The sequence below is a fragment of the Calonectris borealis genome, chromosome 1 (genome assembly GCF_964195595.1).
Source record: "Calonectris borealis chromosome 1, bCalBor7.hap1.2, whole genome shotgun sequence".
NCBI lineage: Eukaryota > Metazoa > Chordata > Aves > Procellariiformes > Procellariidae > Calonectris > Calonectris borealis.
Genome location: NC_134312.1, coordinates 56,727,937 through 56,742,722, shown reverse-complemented (window position 1 = coordinate 56,742,722; position 14,786 = coordinate 56,727,937). Strand labels below are relative to the sequence as shown.

General features: G+C 40.8%; 1 protein-coding gene across 3 annotated transcripts in view; it reads right to left on the bottom strand.

The window, feature by feature from the left end:
• The window catches only part of MRTFA (myocardin related transcription factor A), a 100,747-nt gene that overhangs the window by 50,635 nt on the left and 35,326 nt on the right, over positions 1 to 14,786 (bottom strand). The gene's annotated exons all lie outside the window — the stretch shown is intronic.

Sequence of the window (14,786 nt, the reverse complement as noted above, 5' to 3'; positions counted from 1 at the left end):
TAAACTGATAATCTAACATGCATTTGCTCCGAGATCACATATAGGTAACAGCAGGCTACTTCTGCACAAGCACACATTCTCACCTCTTCTTCCCTTAAATCCTTTCTCCCAACCTAGTAGAAATACATACCTGAAGAGTATCAGCAGCCCCAATCAATAACCCTCTACTGCAAACACTAAAACTTCAGGAGCTTATTTAATGTGCATCATGAAGAGACGCCATATGGTTGACAAACTTTAGTTATACGTACTACCCGACATAGTACTGGAATTGGAAGTGGCCAGGGAAAAAAGCATGCTCCATCCAAGCAACAGCCAGGAGGTACTCTGACCAGTACAGCTGGTGGCGTTGTTGGTTTTTAATCTTGCTATGCATGCATCATAAAAGGTGCAATGAAGTCTGAGAGAAAAAAAAAAAGAAAAAGAAAGAGAAAAAGAAAATAAAAAAAAAAAAGAAAAAAAGAAAATAAAAGAAAGAAAAAAAAAGAAAAGAAGAAAAGGAAAAAAAGAAAAGAAAAAAGAAAAGAAAAAAAGAAAAAAAGAAAAGAAGAAAAAAGAAAAGAAGAAAAAAGAAAAGAAGAAAAAAGAAAAGAAGAAAAAAGAAAAGAAGAAAAAAGAAAAGAAGAAAAAAGAAAAGAAGAAAAAAGAAATGAAGAAAAAAGAAAAGAAGAAAAGAAGAGGAAAAAAAAAAAGAAAAGAAAAGAGTTGTCCAATGAATACCCATACCTGAAAAAAAGTATTATGGTACCTTTCCAGAAAAAAAAAGGTGAATAGTAATTGGTGTCATCCTACCAGCCTGAAGCAAAGATAGCCACATTGACATTACAAAAATAAGAAGGTGAATACTCTAAACACTATTGGAACAGTCTCCATTTCATATTCTGCCCCCTCCACCCCACCCCCAATCAAGACAAAAATTTCTCATCTCCAAATAGTTTGAGAGGCATCCAAGCCATTTTATAAAGCAAGGCTGGAATAACAACCACAGGGGGGAAAAAGGTCTCTAATAATGAAGCTAATATCTAAGAAAAGTGGTGTTCAACCAAATTTAACAAACATGACTTTAATTCTGCCATAAGCTGCACTAGAGGAACAAAACAATCTAACATATTTTTAATTTACAAACTAAAAACTAATATACAGAATTTTACATGTTTACTAAATAATGATGCTAGATGGCATGAGTCACATTTCTGAGTACCTTCAACAGTCCTCTTCTTATTTTGAAATGTTCAACCTTCACTTAGAAAAAAATGCAAACTCTAAAGTTCCTGTGGGTTAAAAAAACCTGTGGTGATAATATAAAGCTCCATAATCGCATTATTCCTAAATTACCAATGTATACGCAACATAAACTCTCATCTTAAATTCAGGATTTGTAAAAGTCAGGTAAAGGTTCAGTTTCACTGTGAACTTTGGCCAATAAGGTCAAATTACTGCATAAATAGATGAGCCCGCTTTTGCGCGAGTGTTCGCAGTCATGACGCTGCAGAGAGCTGCCTGGGGAAGCTGACCTGGCAGATCACAGGAGTGCTAAAGCCAGGATGAAGGAGGGGAGAAAGAAACACACTGTCCAGATCTCCCCTTTCAGCAGCAACACACAAATGCACATTGAACCAGGCTTGATACTCTGTGCAGACAGGTCCCATAATTACTGTAATAACTAAAGAAACATCTATTCTGTGCCAGACTGAGTCCTACTTCTTCTGGCAAGCAACACACCATCTGGATGGTGGAAATTACAAGATTCAGCTACAGAGGTCAAAGACTGCTATCACTTTGCCATCCAGGGCCTCTGAGCTAGCAGTTCACTACAGTGTACAAGGCCTGGGAAATGTGAGCCAGTTGCTCTATCCAGCTGACTCACTAATACCCAGGTATTGTCAAAACAGCCCTAAGATGTTGTCCGAGTTCTGATGAAGAAAACTTTAAGACCTGAAAGAAGAGAGGCACCAAACAGCTAGTAATACATGAAATACATTGCCAGTTTTGGTAATCTGATGATATAACCAACCCTCTGTTGCTATAATTGACAACTCCAACTTCATGAAGATTTGATCCTCTCGACGTATTCCTGCAGAGCTGCAGATACATATGCAAACATACCTTTCTTCCTATGTAGAAAACAGCTTGGAAAGAAATACACCTGATTGGCTCAATGGTAGGTAGATAAATCTTTTCTCTGCTGAGCAACATACTCTAAAATTTTGTCCTACAGCATCAAATTTGTCCTACAGAGTTACTTAGTGTTCTGAAAGAAGAGGCAATTATCCAAAACAGAAAAAGATGGGCCAGAACACTCTGAAAAGGACTTGGATAATGTCCTACATGCTGTAAAAAGACAAACTCCGAGGGGCCCAGGTTAGAGAATATCTTCAACACACAAGCAAGCACTTGTGGGGTACTTCCTTGCAAAATATGGAGTCTGATAGATGCGTAAAGACCAAGAGCAACCTGTCGTGTATGAAACACTAACACTACTGCCAGATGTTGATGAGCATCAAAAAGTTAAATAAAAGTTTAATTTGTTTATTGGATCCTGATGTACTGGTAAGAGAGCTGAAAGTCTGATCAATGATCACATAGACAGAAATGTCAATGCACTGTAAGAATAAGTAAGGCCTGATGAGTAACTTTGACAGTTTATCAGCAGGGTAGAAGGGAAGGTCCATTTCACAGCAGAGGTAGGATTTCCAACAACAGTTTCGGTTGCTTAACCATTCCAATGCATGTCCAACATTCAGTGTCTTGCACAACCTTTACCCTGGAATTGGCAGCAGTGCTGTTGGCAGAAAGATCACCTTTATCAACAGGACCTAGGTATTTGCCACAGGTTTCTGGTTTGGAAAACCAGGAAAATCAGGTCCAATTTTCATAATCTGTCCATGAGACATCTATTGAGCCTTACAATCCTTTGACTTTCAAGTGTGAAATGAGATACAGACTGTGGGAATGTATTCTTCCCCAAGATGCTGCATTACTATTTATACCCTCACACAGGAATAAAAAGTAACATCAGGTGCACATATGGCTTGCACAAATACGGCTGCTAGTTCTGAGGCCTGGTGGGCACAGAATACAATACTTGTATTTGAATGCCAGTTATCAATACTTACTCGCTATTTTGAAAAAATTCATTAACTTTCTCTTCTTTTATTTTTCTACCCTCATAAGCCAAGACAGCATATAAGCAGCAGCTTTTTCAAATTCCCATTCTGTGCTAGAAGAGAAATATGGAAGAGTGAACCACCCTCAAGTTAAGTTCTAACCCTGCCATAGATATTTGACCTTTAAATTCCAGGAGCACACAAAATTTTGCCTATGCAAAGTTAGCATTAGACCTGCAAAGTGCTACAGCTTAAAGCTTGCTACCACAAAAAGGATCTATCCCAGTTCACCTTCTCCTGTCCTTCTCCCAGCCACACAGGCTCTTAGCCTCCTTAAAACCAGTTCTGACATTCATCTGGTATCTTAATGACCTCATCCAACCTACTAAACAGCATTACCAACAGGTGGGATGAGCACCAGAGCTCTCGTGGCTGGTGAACACAGCTGGGAAGAGAGAGTCTTGACACAGGCTAAATTTTGGATCAGCTTAACTGTAACACAAAACTGCATCATTAGTTTTACCCCAAAAATGAATGTATTCATTAAATTCAAATTAATGAGCAGATAGAAAATTTGCTGACAACCCACTCACACCAACTTAAAATGTGCTTTTTTTCCTCCTTTCACCTCCAGTCCTCCCTGCAGCAGGTTCTCCATCTTCCTTCCCCCAGCAATAATGTTCTCAGATGACACAACGCCTGCAAGGATCTGCATGCACACAATTTACTAATGAAATCCAAACAATATACTGCTAAAAACTGGCAAACAGATGCAATATATGCACACTCAGGCAACATGAGAAAGACCTCAGTCAAGGTCTAACCCAGATGAACCCTCAGAAAGAAGTATGAGCCCACCATATTTGAAGATCTGTCTCTGATATTTCTAGCAAGCAGACAAAAACTGGAAGAATAATAGAATGCTGCACCTACATCACTGTAAAGCTTTGATGTCTTATGACTCTATTCATTTTAAACTTCAAAATAAATACAGACTTCACATTGACACTTGTGTGTCGCTTACTTTTTCTCAGCTAAGGATCACATTTATATAATGTGAGTTTGCTTTGGATATTCCCAGGATCCTGCCTCCCCCCAACAGTAACCTTCAGGAAGAAGTAGAAACATCAAGCTGGGAGCACTGTACATTCTTGCTTCTCCAGTTCTCAGGAAGAGCCTGAAGTTTACATACTCTGATCTTTTCAACTAGCTGATGACAGCTAGTGCTGCCAGTCAGCAATCAGAAAACTCCTAGACACGACAGGTAGCCAAAGGTAAGCCACCATGCAGATGTAAAAAAAGGCAATAGCAGTAGGCATGCCTGGGAATCTGGACCTTTGCCATAGCTTTTGAGCGGCTCTTCAGTCCCCCAACCCACTCTGGGATATACCACCACCCCCACTTTTGGCAAGTTGGCTGTCATTGAGCTGTAAATACTGTGAGTTGAAAGCATAAAAATAGCGGCTGCACAGGCTGGAAAACCTATCAGATGATGTCAAGGCGCGTTTTGAGCCCTCCCCTCCCCCCCACCACTTCCTTTCCTATGTCACTTTCTCATTACCTCACTGTCTCTAATTCTGAAAGTGCTTCTCTCTGCATCTTTCAGCTGCCAAAGTGAACTTTACACAGCAGCTAGAGCCAAATCAACCCCCAGCACATATATAAACTCTGCCACCCACCCCATTCCTTGGGATTCAGCCAAGATGTCAGTTTGCCTTTCCCTGAAAACACACACACGAAATCCGCGATCCCTATCTGCAAAACACAGGAGCGAGAAGAATCAGTTCAGCCCAAGGAATGCAACGCTGATCTGCATTTGATTAACTCCATAGATAAGCAGTTTCCAACCAGCAAGGCAAGTCAACATTGTAAGTGAGGTGTGGAGAGACAGCAGCAGTGATGCCCCATCCCCCTCTCCCTAACACCGACTCACTCAGCCCTGGCTCTCTCCCAGGCACTGCAGTCCTGAGGAGGAAGGAGAGGCAGAAGAAGGAGGCCTCTCCTTCCCACCTCTCACCTCCCCAAACCAAGAACTCACTTGGTCAGTGTTGCTGACCAAAGGTCATCTGCAAAGAGTCTGCGGCAATATTGCTACCAGGGCAGAAAAGAGGGGAAGGAGAGAGAGGAAGGGAAGCAGAGATGTTGGTTCACCTATGGTCCATGCTCTCCTCTTTCCTCCCTCCCTCCCGGACCTGTTGTACTGAGGATGCCAGGGGGTGATGAAGAGAGGGAAACGGTTCAGAAGTCTACCCTACTCTAGATCATATCAAAACAAAAGCATTAGGCAGCACATGCTCCTAATATTACTAAACGGAAGTGTTACACCCGCTCAGAATGTGTCATCCACACAGCCAAAGAAAGCAGTGCAACTTTCAAAGACAAGTCAGTTAAATCACCTTCTTTCTGTTTTTGAGTTTGGTTTTGTTTTCTTTTGAAAACCAGTGGCAACAGTTCTGTCAATGCTGTCCTCCAGAAAGCTGCACAGACACTCCTTGACTACAAAACGGTGTTGCCTATGTAGAGATTTCTATCCAAGAGAAGAAATGCAACTAGTAGGTGGATTTCTCTGGCTAATGTAGTGGAAGGACTCTGTCCACAACAGAAAACTTGAGAGTAGAGGGAAGGAGGAAAGCAGGCAGATTAAGAGAAAGAAGTTTTATAGCTAGTTCCCAAACAACTGCAGTCCACTGTGCATATAAGCCTAACAAAAACAAGCAAGTAAATTAAAAACACATATCCAAACACATTTCATTTGTTATTTTTACCATTTTGGTTGATAAATTCTGGTTAGATGCAAACACTGCCACATACCTCTTTATAGTTCAAAGTTACTAGCCCTTCTTCAAGTTACCACCCCCTGCTGAGCCCCCAGAACTGGTTGTATGAATGCTCTCACTCTGTACCAGTGCAAAGTTGGAAAGATTAGCTCAAATTACCTTTGCTAAGTCAACGAGCTTCACAGTGAGAGCTCACACGTCAAGTACAGCATCTCAAATGTGGGGCGGGTATCTCCAGTGGAGGGGCTTAACTGAGAGCTGCTCCAGCTGGAATTGCAGCAGAATCCCCATATATTCCTTTAGTTCAGCTATTACCCATCTTGCTCTAAAATAATTACTTAAGACCAAAGGAAGTAAGAGTAATAGTTCCCTGCTCTTACCTAAGAGCAATAGTTTACCTGTTATAAAAGAATCAAAGGTTTCAAGCCAGAGACAGTCACCCAAGATTCAACAAAGTTAAAATTGTTCTTATCAGCCTTTCCACCTACAGTTAGGTCTGCTAATTCACCCACATGCACCCCAAATAACTTTAACCTCTCCAGGGGCAGGCAGATGTGCTCACACACATGCACATGTGCATTTGCCTACTACCACCACCGCACACAGGCAGGAACATCCAGAGGTTGCAGGAAGACCTACATGTGAGTAAGTATATACTGTGCCCAGTGAAGAACACTGAGCATAAGAGACCAGACTTTTCAAAACATTTCCTCCTGCAGATATGCCAGGCTTTAATTTAAACCACTATGAACAAGTGAAAACAGAAAAACCCAAAACATTTGGTTTTGCTCTCGAGAGCAGAAAAAAGAGGAAGTTCTGTCTGCCAGGCCAAGCGGGGTAGTGATCAGGACAGAGCAGAAAAGGAGGCAATTTGAATTTGCCTTAAAACAGCAATTTCTTTTTAGGAGGGAATAACTGGGAAAGGACAGGAGAAAGATACCCTTCCCCTCATGTTAAGGCATGTCTAAGAGTTTGAGAAGTTATGTCACTAATTCCTGTGGTTGTTGAGCAGAAGATATCCCACACTTCTCCCTCCCACATCCTTTCAGCTTCTGGCAATAAAAGGTTTCTTCTCTATGAAACCCTCCTGCTGCACAAAGGGGCTACCTGCAAACATTTGGAAAACGCAGTCCGTTTTTAAACTACCTAAGCAAGAGAGGAAAGAGCCAGGCTGCACTCGATGTTCATGCACTACTTGTGAAAGGATTAGCAAACCCTTCATTTGCTTCATACTAGCAGAATAACTACTAGGTAAACTCTCACTACAGGATTGTGACTTTTGCCCAGAAAGCTACTGTTCCTTCTCCAAACACATCAGTTACATGGGAAATAACAACATTGTCGAGGGTCAATACGACAATTATTTTTTGTTCATCTGATACAGAATTGCAATCCCAGAATCTAGATTTTTATTAAAATGTCTATTTACCTTTTACGGTTGCAGAAGACTGCTTCCCAACTTGAAACAACTATGCACTAATGGAGGTATAATTCTAAAAAGACCATAAACCATCCCATTCATTTAATATGTTAATAGCCAATGTTAATAATTTTAGACGTGGGTTTTTTCCGACTGTTAACTTTTTCTCAAAAAATGGTTCAAGTGCTTTGTCACAGACACGTAGTAGTGGAGGCTTGGATAAGGTAAAATAGGAAGTTTTACGATACTGCTAAGCCAATTCAGTAGTTAGCTGCCACTGAAAGTGATGGTCCCCTTTTCCATTGTCACAAATGCTCATCTCACCCCACAGTAAAAAATAGCTATTGTCAGGATTTTTTGAGACAGGAAATAATTTTGTCCTTAGAATGTAAAATTCAGTTCTTGCATTGCCAAAGATCTATAAATCACCTCCAATGTCAAATGCTCAAACTCCTCCTTTAGTGCCGAAACTCCCAGCTATCCCCTGGATAGATGCCAATCTCAAGCTTTCACGGTGGCTTTGACAACTGAATTTATGTTTCCACTATAAAAATGTATAGCACGTTCGAGTTCTAATCTTTAGCTACAACATAAAATAAGCCTGAGGCAATATCAAGGCATGCAACCGTTCAATTTAATGGAATGGACTGCACCGATACAGAAGGAAAGGGCTTCCAGGATCTAGTATGGACTTATTCCCTCTCCACATGTGCAGACATTTCAGACTTTAACTGCAGCATAAAGCATGAATCTCGAGAGGGAGACAGAGTGAGACTGGACTTGGGATAGTTTTTACCTGCATGCCACTAAATTACTCAGCTTTTGATTAGCAGGAAAAATATCCTGGTTATGCTACAGTGGAAGGAGTCTTTTAACGCCTTCATGGCATTCGCTTGCCTATCACTTCAGGAAGATGCAGTTTTGGCGGTACTACCATTCCTTCTCCATAGACTACATTTTTAAGTAAATCATATTCTGCATTAACCAAACCAAAGGTTTATTTTTCTTGAACCTGTTCAAGGCTATAACCGAAGACAGACTCTTGGTATGAAATGTACAACTTCTCCCAGTTCATACACCAGTTGTACCTCTCCCCAGTGATTTAGTCACAATACTCACAGGTACCAGACCAAAACAGTATTTTCCCCAAACAACCTGAATTGACCTAAAATATTCATGCAGTTCATGATAAAACCCATTTTCCAAGTGTTTGAAAAGAACCATTTCTGGATGGGAAAAAAGCTCACCAAAAACCAGGCTCAAGCAAGAAACAGTAATTTTGCAGAGAGCCATAAAGACAAGAGCTCCCTTCAGTGAAAACCAGGGGGAGCGACCTTGCTTTTACTGCTTGGTACCTCGGTGTAAGTTCACGTGTCCAGGGAATTGCCACAAAATGTAACACTGTAGCTTTACATCCTAAAGCTACCCTGCACCTATCCACGTTCCAAACCTCTGCCCCAAAGACCTTTCCACATATGCAAGACTGCAATTTTTTAAGCGCCCATGATACTACCATCACTGGCAAAAGTTTAAGGCAGAACAGATTTTAGAGAGGTAGGTAAAGTACAATAAAATACTGCACATGGTTTGATCTGACCTATGTGGTTACCCAAAAGAAGGGGGGAGAAGCAAAGACACAGGCCTCCTTTGCAAGGAGCATGATTACTTTTAAAACAAATTTTATCTCATATCCAAGAGTCCCAGTAATCCTGGCCATGAAAGCAAAAAGAAAAGGCAAGTAACCAGGAGGGTGTATCCCCTTCTCTTGCCCCAGCAAAACCTGCCAAATCTTACGAGTTTTAATCCCCAACTGGCTTAAAAGCATTGAAAGGCACGTAGTCTAAGTGCTTATAACTGTAAAGATAACTGTGCTTGGAACATTACATTCTGATTCGGGCCTCAGCTTTCTGTTCTGCTTCCCTCCTCCTAAATCTTTGAGCTCACCTGAAACAATAGGCAGAGAAGCCTCTTCGGTCATATCTTTCATCAGCTGTCTGGCATCCCTTTAAGATCTTCTTTTGTCACTTTGGTATGAGTTACCAGAACTCAACAGTCAGAACCTCACATTTATGGATTCTAAACAATTCAATTCTATTAAAACCCCTTTGGTTTGATAAACTGGGTTAAAACAAGTAGAGAGATCTACACGTAACACAGAGTCTGTGAGTCAGAACTGGAATTAGAAATCCTAGCATCCTTCCTTGGCTACCGAATCTATTTTATGAATCCAGACATAAGAAAGGGACAATTAAAGTGGGACCGCATAAAAGCAAGTAGGTTGATGATCTAATTGAATAGACAAACATGCAACTGAAAAAGATATGGTTTTTATATGCCTGCCAGCTCTTATAATCTGACGGGACTTGGCTGCTCGCTCCCAATACATCTAACAGCTGGCTTAACAGAAGTCACTTACAAACAAACTCTTTAGAACAAAAACAATTTTAACAGTATAGACATTGCCATATGCTTACTTTTGGCACCTATGCTCTAGTAAGTTCAGAATTTACTATAAACTCACAATTCTCTCCTATCAGAAAATATTTTTGCCTGAGCAAGACAGCTATTGGGCAAACCTGTCTTTAGGTTTGAGCTACAACGTGAAGAGACAGACATGGTAGAAGAGGGGAGAGCAATGGATAGTGAGGCTTTTGACACTGTCTCCTGTAAGATCCTCAGAGAAGCTGATGGAAGTATGGGCTGGATGAGGAGACAGTGAGATGGACTGAAAACTGGCTGAATGGCTGGGCCCAGAGGATGTACCAGCACATGCTGGGGGCCAAGTGGCTGGAAAGCAGCTTGGCAGAAAAGGACCTGGAGGTCCTGGTGGACACCAAGTTGTACATGAGCCAGCAATGTGCCCTTGGGCCAAAGAAGGCTAATGGTATCCCCGGCTGCATTAGCAGATCAGGGGAGGTGATCCTTCCCCTCTACCCAGCACTGGTAAGGCCACACATTTGGCCTCAAATGTGTATAAATTCCTGAAGGGAGGGTACAAAGAAGACGGAGCCAGGCTCTTCTCAGTGGTGGCCAGGGACAGGACCAGAGGCAATGGGCACAAACTGAAACACAGGAGGTTCCCTCTGAACATCAGGAAACACTTTTTACTGTGAGGGTGACTGAGCACTGGCACAGTTTGCCCAGGGAGGTTGTAGAGTCTCCATCCTTGGAGATATTCAAAAGCCGTCTGGGCATGGTCCTAGGCAACTGCCTCTAGATGGCCCTGATTGAGCAGGGGTGTTGGACAAGATGACCTCCAGAAGTCCCTTCCAACCTCAACCATTCTGTGATAGACGTGTAACCACCCTTTTTCCAGTGGCTTGCTTGTCCATTCATAGATACATTAAAAACCTCAGCGTAAAAAAAAACCAAAAAAAAATTTCTAACGTGACAAACCTCGTACTGGGGAAATGCACATATTTTTAATATTCTCCAGAGTGATATGTACTCTGGATCCTAAAAAATTACCCACTTCTAATTTCATACATTTCTTAATTATTTGAGTCTATCACGCACTGTATATTCTTCCTTGCTGCCTGATCTTTTCTCTCTCCTAGACTTACTGCCAAGCCACTGCCACTCTTTACTGGTTCCATGATCTAGTGTTCAGCGGTTTTCTCATCCTGCTGATGACTTCAGAGTTGAAATTGGTTCTCTTCTACCTTACTCAATTTCACTATTCAGTACAGACAGTTTGAGTGATGTTACCCAAGCCAGATGAAATAATCTAGTATCTTGCTCCACTTCTCATCATTCCTTCTTTTTGATGGCTCTATGTTTCAGAAGACAGTTCAGTGAGTTAATTCAACTCACTGATCCAGCAGAAAACTTTTTTTTTTCCCTATGGCTTTGTTTTCAAAAGTGAATTAGAAAATTCTAATTCTGCTCACAAAAAAAATCCAGTCTTCCAATTTACATCCAAGCTAGCTGGGGCTAAGCAGCAGGTACACTGAGCTGCTAATGATGAAAAAACAGAGGAGTGAGGAAAAGTATAGCCCCTTCCCCTCCCTTCCATTGGTCATGACAAATCATTGGGACAGTTCAAACCGTTTCCTGTTATTTCACCCTTGAGTCAAACTTCTTCATTTTAGTTTCAATCTCTTTACCATAAAGAGGTTGGACCCCGAGAGACAGAGCTGCCACATTTCTGTTTGGAATATCCTGAAGATAAACACACAAGCACGTGCTATGTAGATTGCCAGAGCATGTACAATAAATCCAACACTCTGTGGACACGCCAGGATTACTCTCTGTACTACAAGCACACTATATACTTAATTTGCAAAAGCACAACATTTTCAAGACATGTCAGACTTATTATGATTATACTGTAGAAATGTCTAGGATTTCTGAATGTCTTCTGCCCTCTCAGTTAATGGGGTGTAGTTCCAGCAGGGCAGCGAGACATCTGGAAATTCTGCACGAGTCTTAGAAGAACCCCCGTGGTCCAGATGGGGGGCATGGGGGGAGAGAGGGGGGAAGGGATGGAAAAAAGTGGACAGTCTGGGAAAATCAGACATATACCAAAGTTTATAGGGAGAGGCAGTATCTATTATTGGCTCAGACCTCTGGAAATAAGAGCTCCCACCACAGTTTAGGCCCCTAGCTCTCCACAACCAACTCAGCTTTAAGGTTAAGTCTGAAAACTCCAGTTCCACAATGCTTTTTCAGGATATGCTTCTGCTATCAGCATCTTGAAACCATCGTGTTAGATGAATAAAATTATGCACAGCCAGCCTCCTTACAGAAATTAGAGAGAACTACTTAAGCATTTGACAATGCCAGAATTATGATCTTAGGACAGCCTTTCCCCACGCAGTCCTCCCACACTTTTCCATCTTCTGCCCGCAACTCTTCTCTCCTCCTCCCCTAAACCAGTTACTCACCATTCTTCACTAAAGAACTGATTTTTCCCTCCTGCTCACTCTCCAAATTATTAGCTACTCAAAATTCTAAATCAAGCTCTACAATCTCCTGTCCTAATTAAATCAAGGGAAAGAGTAGTTCGCATAAATAACATTTTCAAGATCTAGTTTTAGCTTCTAGATTTTGCAGCAAAGTTTCCAGTCCCGCTTCAGGGCCAGAAGGTTAAACATTTCTCAATGACGCAGGCTCCCTTAGCGAGAGAGTGACGAGGAAGTGGTCCAAAAAACCTCATTCTTCCCAGGCACTAAATCAACAACCACAGCAAACAGTGAGTGCCTCTCTCCGAGGAAAACTGGGAGGAGAGGAGCAGTCTCTTATTATAAGCAGTCACTTAGTCCGCCCCATAATGCAAAAACCCAGTACAAGGAGGAGAAGAAAACAAAGCATAATAAAAGAAGGGGCGGGGGGGGGAACCCAACAGAAATGAGATTGTATGTAGTACATTTAAAGTTATACGGGGAAAAAAAAAAAAAAAAAAAAAACACAAAAAAAAAGCAAAAAACAACTTAAGCTTTTGCAGAATACTGCATTTCTGTTTAAAATTGCTATTCTTTTCTGGTCCATTTAGGTTGCCAGTAACTTTCTAGCTTAAACCTAAAGATGCTTTGACTTTTAAATGGGCTGAAATTTTCCAGCCTAAGAGACCACTTTTCATACACTACACTGTTCCAGATACTCACATGTTAGTCTCTGGATTTTCAAGATAAGATTAGCAATAGAGGTTTCCCCATAAGGACCCTACTAATCTGGATCTTGTTCTTGCTTAGTTTGAGGTAACTTGGGGTCAGCAAAGGCGTACTGCAAAGTGTTTTCTGTTTATTTGAGTTTTTAGTGAAAGAACATTGAAGGCTCTAAGCCTTGGGTGTGTTTTGCAGTAAGTCAAGCTCAAGGTACCTTCTGAAGAGGTTAACCAAAAGTTTTGGGAGCTGTAATTTTTAACTGGTGGTACCTCAGTCTCAGATAGTAACTTTAATAAACCAAAAGTACCCAATTTATTTTTAAAACGCATATATTTAATTTGAGTTGACATCAGTGAATGCAAAATCCAAATCTCAAGTATTAGAAGACATAAACAAGGAAAACCAGCTTCAATCAGAGTATCCCCAGCAGAAAAAAAAAAAAAGGAAGGAAAAAAAATCTCATCAAGGTCACTTATCATTACAGGCTGATCAAGCCAGCTTGCGCTTCACTGGAAGCTGCAACTTCTTTATTTGGGATACACTAGTTTCTGAGAAAAAAAACAATCAGGGCAAAGAAAATGGAAAAGACTACAAAGAACCATAAATACATTCCTCAACCTACTTCGCACGCTGGATAATTAAATAGGGTCCTAATCTGTTGGGATTCCAATGCTGTGCATAATGCCTAGGAAGTATCATTAACATTACTTAGAGGATCTGATTTATAATAAGCATCACGATGGAAAGACACAAAAAAGTATTCAGCAGGTCACATTAGCAGACACTACTTTAGCACTTGGCTACTTAAGGATACTGTAAGTGGATGCAGCTTCTTCTGGCGAAAATATTTTGCCTGCATTAAGGTTTGCATCAGTTTAACTACAAAAAGCTATTTGGACTAAAAGACACTGACACACATGCTCATTTAATATTGAAAACTAGAAGATTTTTAACCAAAGAGAGAAATTCTAGGACAGCTTCCGGTATGAGTTGCTGACGAGTGAGAAATCTAACACTTTTTTAAATGGTGCTTGATAAAATTATGAAGGGGAGTATATGACCTGATTACTTGCAAAAGCAAGGGAGTGGGCTCTGTGACCCTGAAGGGTAATTCCAGTTCTGTTTCTTTATGACTCCTTACCTACTTAAACTATTGCTAAGTTATACAAGATTCTTAAACCACACCAAGGTTAATCACAAATGAGAAGTGTGCCAATGTAATTAAATTACTTTCCTATGTTGATTCTGTTAGTAAAATTCTCTTGACAAAGAAATTGAGGGAAGAGGGGAGCAATATTTCTTCCATTGAGATAAAGATTCTAGTTTCACCTCCATAAAGCAGGGCTCATGTTTCCTTAGTCAAAAATGAAAAAAAAGTTCAGACTGCCTCAAGATAACCAGCTGAGGTTTCTCCACTTGAAAATTTGACAATTTGACAAGTGCCAGTCTCTTCTTGGAAGAACCCTAAGGTGAGAACAGCAGAGGGTGCTCTAAGTCTGAACTGAGGTGCATCAGCTCAGCAACAAGGAGCATCCAGATGCGAATGAAACTGTAGGTCACCTCAGGTTTGGGGGTTTGGTTTTTGGTGGGTTTTTTTGTCTGAGTTTTGTTTGGGTTTTGGGGTTTTTTTTGTGCTGCAGGAATTTGAGAGTGGTAAAAGCAGATGGCAAACAGTTAAATATTAAAATTTATCTATGTCAGTTTCCACATGACATCAAACAACAACATCAGAGACATTCCCAAAACCTCAACAGTTACCTATAATCCCCCACCACTGATCTATACAGCTCTGGGCATACATTAAAAACTGATTCATACTGAAGCTTAGACACAAAAAAAATTCATATTTTAATGCCTATAATCAAAATGTAGACTG